The sequence below is a fragment of the Sus scrofa genome, chromosome 2 (assembly GCF_054392235.1).
Source record: "Sus scrofa isolate SSC_HxYL_T2T_F1_AM1 chromosome 2, Sscrofa_HxYL_maternal_Yorkshire_Landrace_v2.0, whole genome shotgun sequence".
Lineage (NCBI taxonomy): Eukaryota > Metazoa > Chordata > Mammalia > Artiodactyla > Suidae > Sus > Sus scrofa.
In genome coordinates, this window is record NC_139384.1 from 137,800,405 (window position 1) to 137,814,690 (window position 14,286).

Consider the following 14,286-nt stretch of genomic DNA (forward strand, 5'->3'; position numbering starts at 1 on the left):
GTTTTTACGGAAGCTAGTAACTTAAATTAGCTTTAGTTATCAAAGGCTATCTCAGATCATGTGAATTTGAAAAGCATTTTGGTTGATTTTTACACTTCTGAGAGTTTTAGGAATACTTAATTTATGTATTTATGCCAATTAAAGACCCCTTTAAAAATATTACGCATACATAATATGCATACATACATAGACATGCATAAACATGTAAACAGACACAAATAGATCTTATAGCTTTTATTTTTAAATTTTAGCCATGTTTCAGATACAATAATACAGAACCGAAAGAATAGATACATCGAAACTGTTTCTGTCTGATGTACTAAGTTAAGGTTACCTGCAGAGTGTAAGGTTACTTGCATACTCTTTTTGGAAGCTATTTTTGGAGTCATTTTTCTTTTAGAAGCCTCTGTATGCCAAGCAAATAATGCATTCCATTGTCTCTGAAGGGTTTAAGATCTCTTTTCAAGGGTGCCTCTTAAGGTAGGTTTATCTAGTTAAAATCTCCCCAAAGTGGCCACTGCAAGTCCAAATGATCCAAAAGTTTACTCATTTTCCAGAAAGACACAATATCCTGGTCCTTAGTAATTATACCTATAGGAAGAAGGAATTTTTGGGAGAGGTGGAGAAAGAGTTTTAGAGCAGGTGGAACCCATGTTTCCTTTTAGAATCCTTAAGACATCTCAACTGTGAGGGGCTCTGTTTTTCCAATAGCTATTCCAAAACACAGGGAATCATGTTTTTCCCTCTTTTGAACAAAAAAATAGTGATTTACTAAGAAGCATCAATAAACAAAATACAGGTGTGTGGAAAATGGAGTAACTCAGGTTCTTTCTGCCTAGCCGCCATGTTGTTCTGGTGAAGAATGATACACCAACTATTATATAATGATAGTTATACCTATGCATGTGCAATAGAATGGCATGACGGCCACCCCTATGTAACACTGTGGCACATTGCTGGCTTTGTTCTGTACTAGTATAAATACTTTCTGTGCCAACACCGCTTGTGAAGCCAATAAAAGGATGTCTGACCTACCCACAGTGCCTCAGCTCTTTTTCAGGTTGCCCGAATCTAGATTAAACCTGCCTGGTCTCAAGAGAATGCAAAACAAACAGGCATGCACAGTAAAGTCAGAGAACTCAAAACACAAAGAGACTGAGCTCAGAGCCGAGAGAAATTCTCAAGCTCCAGAGTTCCCCAGGAAGCAGGGAGTCAATGGGCTCTCTGAGTACTGACACCTGGTTGCTAACTGGCCTCACATGGTTGGGAGTCTTCTTTTGGTCCTACATCTGATTCCAAAAACTGTAAAAATCCAGAAGAGCAAAATTAAAACCACCAAATCAATAAATAGTATTTAGTAAAAGTTTTTTTGGGCATATAAAAGAAATTTGCAAACTGGGAGACCTCAAAGATCGACATGAAGCATAGGGGCTTGAAGTTACAGGATGGTTTATAAAATGGAAACGAGGAAACTGTTTATAAACAATGACTGGTTATTACCATGAAGGCTTCCAGACAGCAAGGGATAGGGTAAAAGTGATTACCTCACAGCATTTTTAGGAAGACGACAAATTTCTCATGACCGTCAGAGCCATTTGTAGGAAATAACCTGTTTCACTTATGTTCTTATAATAACACAGATTTAGTTCTGTTTACACAGCTTAAATGGTTTTTCTGCTCAGGGTATTTTCAAATCTGATCCCCATTCTGTAGTTAATTGTAACAGAGGATATCTGGTCCCTGTTATTCCACGTTTACAAAAAGCAGGAGTCTAATAATGTTTTCAAGCATGTGAATGCTTCCTTTTGAACGAGTATTACATCCAATTCAATGGCTTATTTATAAATTACCCCAATTTATTCTTTTTCATAATTTACATTCTCCAACTCCTAACAATTCCATCTAAGAAGACATTATATGGAAAGAGTTTCCCTTTACATCGGGAAAACAGAGACCCCCCCTCCCCGCCGAGATTAGAGGAGGACATAGAATAATTCAACACTTTACCATGTTTTTTAAAAAAAATATTAATGGAAACAATTTAGATGATACAAAAAAAAAATTATGCAATATTTCCTTAAGTAGATAATCGCTTTTCAGAGAACTGCAAAATGGAGAGGAAAGCCGGAAGCTTTTACAAGATAAGAAATCCAAAATAAGGAAGAGAAAATATCTGATTGGCTGAAGCGGTACAGTCCACCTGTGTGGTGATCAAGCCCAGGGTTGGCTTAGCGATGGGGATTGGCTGACTCCTTACACGGCGTTTCCAATCACGCGAGGTCTTTTCAGGCAGAGGGGGAGTTTGTTGACCCGACGTCCTGGGCAGAAGCAACTCCATCTTGGACCTAGAAAGTTATTTAAACAACGCAGAAGGCATTTGCCTATGCTGCCCCTCACCGCTCAGCCCTTTTTAAATCCTCAGCTCACTTGGTGCTTTACTGACTTGGAAAACAAGGACAGAAAGAGCCCTACATGAACCGAGGGAAGGATCAAACTCTGCTCTGTCACGGAACATGGAAAAAAGTATGTGAAATCATAAGAATGTATTTATCAAGCATGTGAATTGTAATGTCTCGGTTTGGTAAAGGAAGTAAGTGGATTAAACTTTGTTGCCCATAAAGGAGGCTCTCAGATGGAAGACCCTCTGCTTCTAGCTTGAAATTCGCTTGTTTTGGTGGGTAATTTCATCCCTCTGGCTTATGTTATTATTACAGGATTTGGGTTAGTGTGTTAAAGTGTAAGCCTAACCTGTTATGTATATGTGATGGCACCAGAATGTCATGTGTTGAAAGTTGTTCGAAGTTCACGGCTTATTTTATTGGAAAAATACCTCGGCTCTGCGACAGAGCCAGCATTTCTCAAGTTTCATGTGTTGTTGTAATGGGTGCATGTTCTCCCTTGTAAATATAAGCAGCATGGTTTTTATTGGTATTCACCAAATTTTCATTGTGGAGAGCCTTTGAGTCAGCACTGATGTCTGGTTCTGATGACTGTCATGGGAGTGTACCAGGTGATACTGCATGAGCCAGTTACCAGGAGTCTTTAATACCTCACCCCAAAAGGAAACTTGGGTACTGCAGTCTAAAAGTCTTCCAGCTACTGCATCTGGCACTCCTTAAGTCTTGGGTGCTTTTTCTTTGCTTCTCAAGGGAATTTGGCTCTGAAATAGTTTACATTCCATGCGAGTCAGGAAAACACATCATTTTAGATCAAAATAACCTGCTTTCCTTTTTCAAGGATTATTATTATTATTTTTTTTAAATAACAAACATCTGTCAGCATTGTGAAACCAGCCGGATTTATAAAAGGCATTTCCTTAAGGGCTGTTGTGTGTGATTACTCCTTATTGGCCTGACATAATTTAACCTCGGCATCTTTCTGCATTTATTTATGTTTTCATTTCAATATAGTGTGTGTAGGCTATTTTTGGAGCCACTATGAGGAAACTACTCCTATGTAATGTGTGTTTCTCAGGGAGACCATGTGTTTTCAATGATGGATCAAACAAAGCCTTGCCACTTAGGCTAATGGAAAAAGATCTGTCTCTCTCTCTCCTGGTACCCTGAGCCAGGGAGACAGCTGTTTTCTCCTGCACATGGAGGAGAGGATGAATACTAAACTGTGGTATCTGGCCACCCATCAGAACAATAGGAAACGGCACACCTGTCGGCTCTTGGCAAGCTGGGCTGGTACAATGACTAACACTGTTTTCCTAGTTCTCTCTTCTTGACAAGCACACCACTGCCTACGTTTCTCTCCCCTTCAGTTCACAAAGGCTTAGATTTCTCCCTTGAGGCACTGGGGGAATTAGGCAGTTTTACTATGACTTCTAATAAACAGCTTCCTTTAGACAAGGTGGATTTTCTTGCAGAACGTGGTTTATGGCCACCTCTCCACCCCTTTCCCACACTGGTCCCCTCACCCTCCCCTGAGCACTGATCCAAAGGATCTTTCTCCCTTTGTAATCGCTGCTTTGCATCTGTAAGCGTTTTTCTTCTGCAGCCTCTCTGGCTTCCTAGAGGCAATCCGAAAGCCCCTTCAGCTAATGGCTCATTTAGCAATCAATTTGTCAAATAATGTTCACAGATGTTTTTCTGATGGAGCAGCATGCAGTGCAGGTAATGACTGAGTGAGTGATCATTTATGGTAGGTGACAGGATCAAGGCATTGCCTTGCTAGGCGGCTCAGGAGTTGGGGGTTACTGGTCAACCTCAGAAAGAACATGGTCCTTTTTATTTTTAAACATTAAACCAGCTCTGTGATTTCCATTGCAATTGAGTCATGGGCTTGCCGCTTAAGTAGTTCCTTATATCCACAGCTGGAAGAGTCACACACGGGTAAGACACCTAGAGGAATGTAAAAATAGTATCTCCCTTAACTCTGTGCTTCCTGGTTTGTGAGGTTTGACCGTAATGCTGGGGCTGGGTTCATTAAAAAAGCACAAGAATATTACACATGGAATAACGTCACAGTGGTTTACCTGTTGACATTTCCAATGTCCATTTTCCAACACAATTCAGAATCAGTCAAAAGAAACACTTCTTTTACAAGAAATGTGGAAAACTATGTAGCTATTACTATGGAGTGGTCTGTCAAAAATCCAGAAGAATGAAATCCAACCGAATTTTAACTACCCAAGCCAGGATGGGACTTAAGATTCCCACAGCTGCACTAGCTATGCTTTCTTTCATGGTCCGGAATTGTTTCCATTACCCTGAAAAGGGTTATAAAACCCACAATCAATTTAGTTTCTGGGGCATTGTGTTTTGAATACCGTTTAATAGGGTGCGACAGAAACACATAATTTCTCCACATGTTCTTAGATTGCAAGCAGATCTTACGTGGTGTTGGGCAGTGCACCAAATAATGTGAACATTACCGGAAGCTTTGGAATTGGAAATAAAAGAAGACCAACAGCCAGAATGTTGAGGGTAAGAGGAGAATTTTAAATTTACCAGTTGACCACAAAGCAATCACCAAAATCTTTATCCTCTGCTTTCAACTCAGCTTTGCATTAGCCAGAGATAAAACTTAATTATTTCATACAAGAGAAGGAAAAGCACGTTTCAGAATGCAAAGGATGGGTTTGAACACAGAATGCATTTAATAAGACCATTAATAGGGAGAGATGGGTTGAATCTGATCTGCAGCTGTGGGTGTTGGAGGATAAGGATTTTTGTTCCTTTTGATGAGCAGGAATTGAGCTGCTCTTCCAATTCGGTGCCCCCAAACTTTTTTTTTTTCTTCTCAAATGAGCAGGCTCATTTATTTTAATGAGAGTTTTTGACTAAGGAGAGAGACCGGTATAGCTCGGCAGTGGCTCCTAATCCATTTAGGCACTGTCTGAATTTCTTTTATGGTTCTGTTTTCTTCTCACACTGCATCAGGTTACCGAGGAATAGGATCTGCTGGTGATTGTTAAAATTCCTAATTTGCATACTCTAGAAATTGCATTATTTGGCATCATTGAGATGTGGGTATTTTAGGTGACTCGCAGCATACAGGGCACAGATGGCTCAACTGTGATAGAGGACATAGGGAAACAGGTGAGCCAAAGCCTTGTCAGAGTGTTCTGCAGTGGCCCAGCCCACCCTGCTCTGTTTCAGAGTAGGCGAAACATACCCTTCATTTTATGTAATTTGATCTGCAAATGGAGATCTTACATCTAGGAGGCAAGAAGTACCTCAGCCAGTGTTTCCTTTACCTGACCTTTGTATGGGTGATTCTAGGATGCTGGAAGTTTTTATAGACCTAGCTTTTCAAGTTTTATTTGGAAAGTTTTTCTGGGCCAGCTGGTTTACCATTTATTCACTGTATTAGCACTTTGTAGATATTATCTAATTTATTCCTCAAGAGAGGTGTATATATTGGGCGTTATTATCTTTATAAGTGAAAAATCTGAAGGTTAGAGAGATGGTAAGAATTGCCAACGTGGATATGAACTGAAGTCTTAACTCCCAAATTCATGCTCTCACAGACTTTCGTTAAAAATGTGGTGTAAAAACTTCAAGCAATCCCCCTAAAAAGTCAGTTAATCTCCTATATTCATGCTAATAACATTTCAGTGAATAGTTTTCAAACATCTCACTGTACATTTGTACACCTATACTGTGGGTCTGAAATATAAATTAGATCATAATAAACTAACTTGTCTTTTTTAGGAAATAATACATTATGGATGTATTTTTCAATAACTTTACCATCATTTAAAAAATTGCATAATGTTACAATATATATATCAACCAAACTTATGTAACCATTTCCATACTGGTGGACATATAGGTTGTTTTCCAAGTTTCACTATTATACATAATATTTTAATCAATATATTTGTGCATTCACCTTCCCTCTTCCAATTATGATTTAACATCTCTCTCTCTTTGTTTTTCTTTTTAGGGCCACACCTGTGGCATATGGACATTCCCAGGCCAGGGGTCGAATTGGAACTACAGCTACCAGCCTATGCCACAGCTACAGCAACAGGGAATCCAAGCTGCAGCTGCAACCCACACCACAGCCCATGGCAACGCCAGATCACTGAGTCACTGAGCAAGGCCAGGTGTAGAACCTGCATGCTCAGGGATGCTACTCGCATTTATTCCTGTTGTGCCACATCGGGAACTCCTCTCTTTTTTTTTTTTTAATAGAATTTGTTACTGGATTGAAGACTATGTGCATTTAAATATTGAGGTAGTTTATAAATATATAATTAATGAAGGTCACAGGCTCTGGAGTCAGTCTGCCTGGGTTTGAATTTCAATTCCTCCATTTAATCTGTTTTAATTTAGTAAAGACCTTAATACTTCATCGTAGCTTTGTCATTTTTAAAATAGGATAATAAAACCAATATTTTAAGTCTGTTTTAAGCACTTAATATATATAGTACCCAGTGTCTAATGCCTCCTGAATGGTTCATTACTGATAACTGTTGTTATTATTGTTGTTGTCATTGTTACTAGATATATTTTACAAAACAATTTCCTACAAAAGGTTTACCAATTTGTATTCCTACTAACAGTCTAAGAAAAGCCATTTTCACTGTATTTGTCAATGGCTTATATAACCTTTTAAATCTTTATTGTGATAATATCACCTACTTCTTCCTCCTGAAAAAGGTAAATTACATTCCTGAGGGGTAAACTTTACTAGTTCATGGTTTATTATCCTTGTTCTATATTGCTGAATCTAATTTACTAATTTGCTAGTATTAAGGATTTTTATGTCTGTGTTCATGAGGTAGTTTGATTTGTAGTTTCCTTTTCTCAAAATGTTGTCTTCTGATTTTGGTAACTAGTGCTGACATATTCTTGCCTTGGTTTTCTGAAAGGTTGTATTATTGTATCATCTCTTGCTTAAATGTTTGGTAGAACCCTCCAGTGAAATCTTCATAGGGAGTTTTCTTTTGGGAAGATTTTAATTTAATAGATATAGAAATACTCAGTTTATTCTGGGTCAGTTTTGGTAAGTTGCTTTTATAAGGAACTAGTCCAACTCATAAATTAGCATTAACTTATAATTTTTTTCTTTTGCTATATGCTAGATCTGTAATGATAAAATGATGTGTCTCTTTCATTTTAAACACTGGTGTTTTGTGTCTTCTCTCTTTTTCTTTCTTTTTTTTTTTATTTCCTCTTTTTGCCTTTTTTGGGCCATTCCTGCGGCATGTGGAGGTTCCCAGGCTAGGGGTCCAATTGGAGCTGCACAGCAACGCAAGATCCGAGCCTCAGCCTACACCATAGCTCATGGCAATGCAGGATCTTAACCCACTGAACAAGGCCAGGGATTGAACCCATAACCTTATGGTTCCTAGTCGGATTTGTTAACCACTGAGCCACAACGGGAACTCCTCTCTTTTTCTTCATTACTTTCTAGAAGACTATTACTTTATTAATCATTTTAAAGAACCAATTTTGGCTGTTATTTTTTTCTATTTGTTTCATTGATTTCTGCTCTTAAGTTTAATTGCTATTCTTTTTCTATCTTCTTAAGGTAGGACATTATTTTCAATGTTTCTTTTTAAAACTATGAATTTTATTCTTTTACCCGCATCCCACACAATATATAATGTTTTTCTTATTCATTTCAAACTATATTGTAATTTTTCTTGTGATTTCTTCACTGACACATGGGTTATTTAGAAATACGTACCCTAAAATATGTACCTCGTGAAGAGTGAGTTTGCTGTATTACAGTGCAGTTCGTCTTTATGCCCAGCATGTGGTTTAACCTAGTGAATCTATCATGTGTACTTGAAAAGAATATTGTTGTGTTGTGTTATGTCAATGTGTACTGTCTAATTATTCTTGGTTTTAAATCTCCAACTAGAGTTTTGTAATTTTCTGTCTCCTTTTAGTTTTGTCATTCTTTGCTTCATGAAGTTTGAATCTCTGTTATTAGGTGCATATGTGTTTGCATTTATTATGTTTTCTTGATATATTGATATTCCTTTATCAATGAAATATCATTACTCTGAAATACCCCCTCTATGTCTAATAATACTGTGTGTTTTGAAGTCTACTTAATACTAATATAGTCACACTAGCTTTCTTATGTTTCCTATTTGTATGGACTATCTTTTCTATAATTTTCTTTAAGAAGTATCCTTGTCTTCATATTTTAAAAATTTTCTTATGAATAGGAAAAGGGTGGGTCTTCTTTTTATTCATTTTGATAACTCTGCCTTTAATAGAATGTTTAGTTGAGTTACACTTAATGTTATTATTGATATGCTTGATTTTAAATCTATCATCTTGCTGTTTGATTTTTATGTGTTACATTTGTATTTTCTTTATTTAAGAATTCCTCCGTCTCTTGTTTTCTTTTGTCCAATTGATGAACTACATTTCATTTCATTCTTTGTAAGATTTTATTAGTTTTCAGGATTAAAATATGCATAATTATTACAACATACTTAGAATTAATATTGTACTATTTTACTTAAAATAAGAATCTTAACAATAGCATAATTGTGTTTTATGTATATCTATTATGTAATAGATGACATTATTTTTTTATGGTCCAAATGATGAAAAATAGTAATGTATATTTTATTTTTTCTTAAAATTTTTTATCTTGAGTTAATTGTTCTGTCAATTTCTGCTGTACAGCAAAGTGACCCAGTTACACATATACATATATTCTTTTTGTCATGTTCTATCATGTTCCATCACAAGTGATTAGAGTTCGCTGTGCTATACAGCAGGATCTCATTGCTTATCCATTCCAAAGGCAATAGTTTGCATTGATTAACCCCAAATTCCCAGTCCATCCCACTCCCTCCCCCTCCCCCTTGGCAACTACAAGTCTATTTTCTATGCCCATGATTTTCTTTTCTGTGGAAAGGTTCATTTATGCTATATATTAGATTCCAGATATAAGTGATAGCATATGATATTTGTCCTTCTCTTTCTGACTTACTTTATTAGTATGAGAGTCTCTAGTTCCGTTCATGTTGCTGCAAATGGCATTATTTTGTTCTTTTTTATGGTTGAGTAGTATTCCATTGTGTATGCATACACCACATCTTAATCTGTTCATCTGTAGATGCACATGTAGGTTGTTTCCATGTCTTGGGTATTGTGAGTAGTGCTGAAATGAATGTAGGGGTGCATGTATCTTTTTAAATGAAAGTTTTGTCCAGATGGATGACCAGGAGTGGAATTACTAGATCATATGTTAGTTCTGTATTTAGTTTTCTGAGCTACCTCTATACTAAGGTAGTTTCCATAGAGGTTGTACCAATTTACATTCCCACCAACAGTGTAAGAGGGTTCCCTTTCCTCCACACTTTCTCCAGCATTTGTTATTTGTAGCTTGCTAATGATGGTCATTCTGACTGGTGTGAAGTGGTACCTCATTGTGGTTTTGATTTGCAGTTCTCTAATAACTGGTGATTTTGAGCACTTTTTCATGTGCCTGTTGGCCATCCATATGTCTTCTTTGGAGAAATGTCTATTAGGTCTTCTGCCCATTTTTTCAATTGGGTTGTTTGTTTTTCTGCTCTTGAGTTTTGTGAATATTTTGAAGATCAAGCCCTTGTCAGTTTCATAGTTTGAAACTATTCTCTCCCATTCTGTAGGTTGTTTTTTGGATTTTTTTTTTTCATGGTTTCCTTTGCTGTGCAAATGCTTCTAAGTTTGATTAGGACCCCTTGGTTTATTTTTGTTTTTATTTCTACGGCTTTGGGAGACTGACCTAAGAAAACATTTGTGCTGTTGATGTCAGAGAATATTTTGTCTATGTTCACTTCTAGGAATTTTCTGGTGTCTTGTCTTATGTTTAAGTCTTTAAGCCATTTTGAGTTTATTTTTGTGCTGTAAGGGTGTGTTCCAGTTTGATTGATTTACATGTTCACTTTTTCCTGCACCACTTGCTAAAGAGACTCTCTTTTCCCCATTTTATATTCTTCCCTTCTTTGTAGAAGATTAATTGACCATAGGTGTCTGGGCTTTCTGTTCTGTTCCATTGGTCTTTTTGTCTGTTTTTGTACCAGTACCACACTGTCTTGATTACTCTAGCTTTATAATATTGTCTGAAGTCTGGGAGAGTTAGCCTCCTGCTTGTGTTTTTTGGTTTGTTTGTTTTTTCCCTCAGGGTTGCTTTAGCTATTTTGGGTCTTTTATGGTTCCATATAAATTTTTGGATTGTTGATTCTACTTTTGTGAAAAATGTCATGGGTCATTTGATAGGGATTGCATTGAATCTGTAGATTGCTTGGATTGTATAACCATTTTAATGATATTAATTCTTTCAATCCAGGAGCATGGAATATATTTCCATTTCTTTGAATCCTTTTTAATTTCCTTGATTACTGTTTATAGTTCTGAGCATAGAAGTCTTTCACCTCCCTGGTAAGGTTTATTCCTAGGTATTTAATTTTGGGGGTGCAATTTTTAAAAGGTATTGTACCTTTATATTCATTTTCTAATATTTCATTGTTTGTATGCAGAAATGCAGCCAATTTATGAATGTTAATCTTGTATCCTACTACATTAACAAATTTGTTAATCAGTTTGAGTAATTTTTTTTGTGGAGCCCTTAGGGTTTTCTATAGATATAGTATCATGTCATTTACATAGAGTGACAGTTTTACATCTTCTGTTGCAATTTGGATACCTTTTTTTTTCTTTTGTTTGTCTGATTGCTGTGGTTAGGACTTCCAATATTATGTGGAATAAAAGTGGTGAGAGTGGGCATTCTTATCTTATTCCAGATTTTAGTGGGAAGTCTTTCAGCTTTTCTCATTGAATGTCATATTGGCTCTGGGTTTGCCATAAGTGGCTTTGATTATGTTAAGATATGTTCTCTATATACCCACTTTGGTAAGAGTTTTTATCATGAATGGATGTTGGATCTTGTCAAATGTTTATTCTGCATCTATTGAGATGATCATGTGGGTTTTTTTTTTTTTTTTACTTTTCTTTTGTTAATGTGGTGTATGACGTTGATTGATTCATGTATGTTGAACCACCCTTGTGAACTTGGGATGAATCCCATTTAATTGTGTTGTATGATATTTTTTATGTGTTGCTGAATTAGGTTGGCTAAAATTTTGTTGAGAATTTTTGCATCTATGTTCATCAAAGATATTGGCTTATAATTTTCTTTCTTAGTATATTTTGTCTGGGTTTAGTATTAGGGTGATAGTGGCTTCATAGAGTGTCTTCAGGATTATTTTGTCGTCTTCAACCTTTTGTAAAAGTTTAAAAAGGATGGGTACAAGTTCTTCTTAGTATGTTTGGTAGAATTCATCTGTAAAGCCGTCTGGTCCTGGATTTTTTGTTTGTAGGAAATGTTTTTATTACATACTCAATTTCATTTCTAGTGAATGGTCTGTTCAGTTGATCTATTTTTTCTTGAGTCAGTTTTGGTGGGCTGTATGTCTCCAGCAAGTTGTCCATTTCTTCTAGGTTGTCCAATTTGTTGGCATATGAAGTTCATAGTATTCTCTTACTTTTTTTGTATTTTTTCAATATCTGTCGAGATTTCTCCTTTTTCATTTCTTATTTGAGTTCTTGCTCACTTCTTGGTAAGTCTGGCCAGAGGTTTGTCAATTTTGTTTACCCTTTTAAAGAACCGGTTCTTGGTTTTATTGATATTTTTTTTCTGTTGTTTTTTGAATCTCTATTTTATTAAATTCCTCTCTGATCTTCATGATTTTTTTCCTTCTGCTGACTTTAGGTTTTATTTGTTCTTTTTCTAATTGTTTTAGGTGGTAGGTTAAGTTGTTGATTTGAGATCAGAATAGATGATAAAGTAGGACCTGAAAACATAAAACTTCTAGAACATAGGCAGAACACTTGCATATAAATTGTAGCAGTATTTTTTTATATATGTCTCCTAAGGCAAAAGAAAAAAAAAATAAACAAATGGGGCCTGGAGTTCCTGTGTGGCTCAGCAGGTTAAGGATCTGATGTTGTCACTGCAGTGGCTTGGTCTCTATTGTGGTGGGAGTTCTATCCCTGGCCCAGAAACTTCCACATGCTGTGGGTGTGGCCAAAAAAAAAAAAAAAAGAAAACCAAATGTGACTTTACTAAACTTAAAAACTTTTGCACAGCAAAGGAAACCATCAACAAATGAAAAGACAACCTACTGAGTGGAAGAAAATATTTGAAAATGATATGACAATACCCAATATATATAAACAATCATATAGCTCAATACAAAGAAAACCCTAACAACCCACTCAAAAAATGGGCAGAAGACATAAATGGACATTTTTCCAAAGATATACAGATGGATAGCAGGTACAGGATAAGTGCTCAACATCACTAGACATCACACAAATTCAAGTCAAAACCACAATGATTCTTCCCCGTTGACCATTCCTTCCATATATCACAGTGTGCATATGACAATCCCAAACCCCCAATCTACCTCACTTTTTTATACAGAAGAAATGATCACATTATAGATCAATTATATGTCAGTAAAATTTTTAAAAAAATTTTAAAAATGAGTTACTACTTCATAGTCAAAATGGCTATCATCGAAAAGTTTACTAATAACAAATTCTAGAGAGAATGTAGAGAAAAGAAAACTCTTGTACACTCTTAGAGGGAACTAAATTGGTGCAGCCAGTACTTTTTTCCACAGTAAAAACAGTATTTACACTGTGGAAAACAGTACTGAGGGTCCTTAAAAAACTAAAAATGGGACTACTGTGTGATCCAGCAATTCCATTCCCTTTTTTTTTTTTTTTTTTTTTTTTTTTAAGGGCACTGAGTGAAGCATGTGGAAGTTCCCAGGCTAGGGGTTGAATCTGAGCTACAGCTGCCAGGCCATGCCACACCACAGCAACGCAATACCAGATTTGAGCCACATCTGTGACCTAGACCTCAGCTCATGGCAACACCGTATCCTTAACCCACTGTGTGGGGCCAGGGATCAAACCCATACCCTCATGGAAACCAGTTGGTTTTGTTTCTGCTGAGCCACAACAGGAACTCCCATTCTTGGGTATATGTATATGGAAAAAATAAAAACATAACTTCAAAAAGTTATATGCACTGCAATGTTCCCAATATTGATGTTTAAAATAGGCAAGATTTGAAAGCAGTCCAAGTGTCTGTCAACAGATGAATGGATAAAGAAAATAAGGTGTGTGTGTGTGTGTATGTGTGTGTGTGATGAAATATTATTCAGCCACTACAAAGAATGAAATTCTGCTATTTGCAAAAATGTGAATTGACCTAGGGAGTATTATATCTAGTGACATAAGTCAGATAAAGACAAATGTTTATATGTTGACTCTAAAAAATAAAAGTGTGTAACAATACAGAAGCAGACCCACATATATATATAGAAAACAAATTAGTGGTTACCAGTGGTAAGAGGAAGAAGGAGGGGAAAGGTAGGCATAGGGGATTAAGAGATAAAAACTACTATGTATAAAATAGATGAGTAGTAAGGGTATATTATAAAGCACAGGAAGATACAGCCATTATTTTGTAATAACTTTAAATGGAATATAACCTATAAAAATATTGAATCAGTATGCTGTACCCTTGAAAATAATAAAATATTGTAAATCAACTATGCTTCAGTTTAAATTTAAAAAATGGAGAAAATGTTAAGCATCATGATACCTTAAATTAGCAAGTTGTATATACCATTTCTACTAATTTTTACAAGTATTATCTGGTATCTAATACCTCTTTTGTCCTCCATAAATATTGTTCTATAGTTTATAAAGCAAATGAATTCATGTGGCCTAACCACTATATTACAGTGCAGGAGAGTGACTTTTGAATGAGTTATGAATTTTGTGTTCAGAATTAAGATGG

The 14,286-nt window shown here is 36.1% G+C and overlaps 1 long non-coding RNA gene across 1 annotated transcript in view; it reads left to right on the forward strand.

Moving 5' to 3' along the window:
• The first annotated feature begins 2,324 nt into the window (after positions 1 to 2,324).
• Positions 2,325 to 14,286, forward strand: part of LOC102165655 (uncharacterized) — a 79,687-nt gene continuing 67,725 nt past the window's right edge. The window contains exons 1-2 of the long non-coding RNA XR_014838704.1: positions 2,325 to 2,523; positions 4,824 to 4,931. This is a non-coding gene — a long non-coding RNA (uncharacterized LOC102165655). The remainder of the gene's footprint in view (positions 2,524 to 4,823; positions 4,932 to 14,286) is intronic.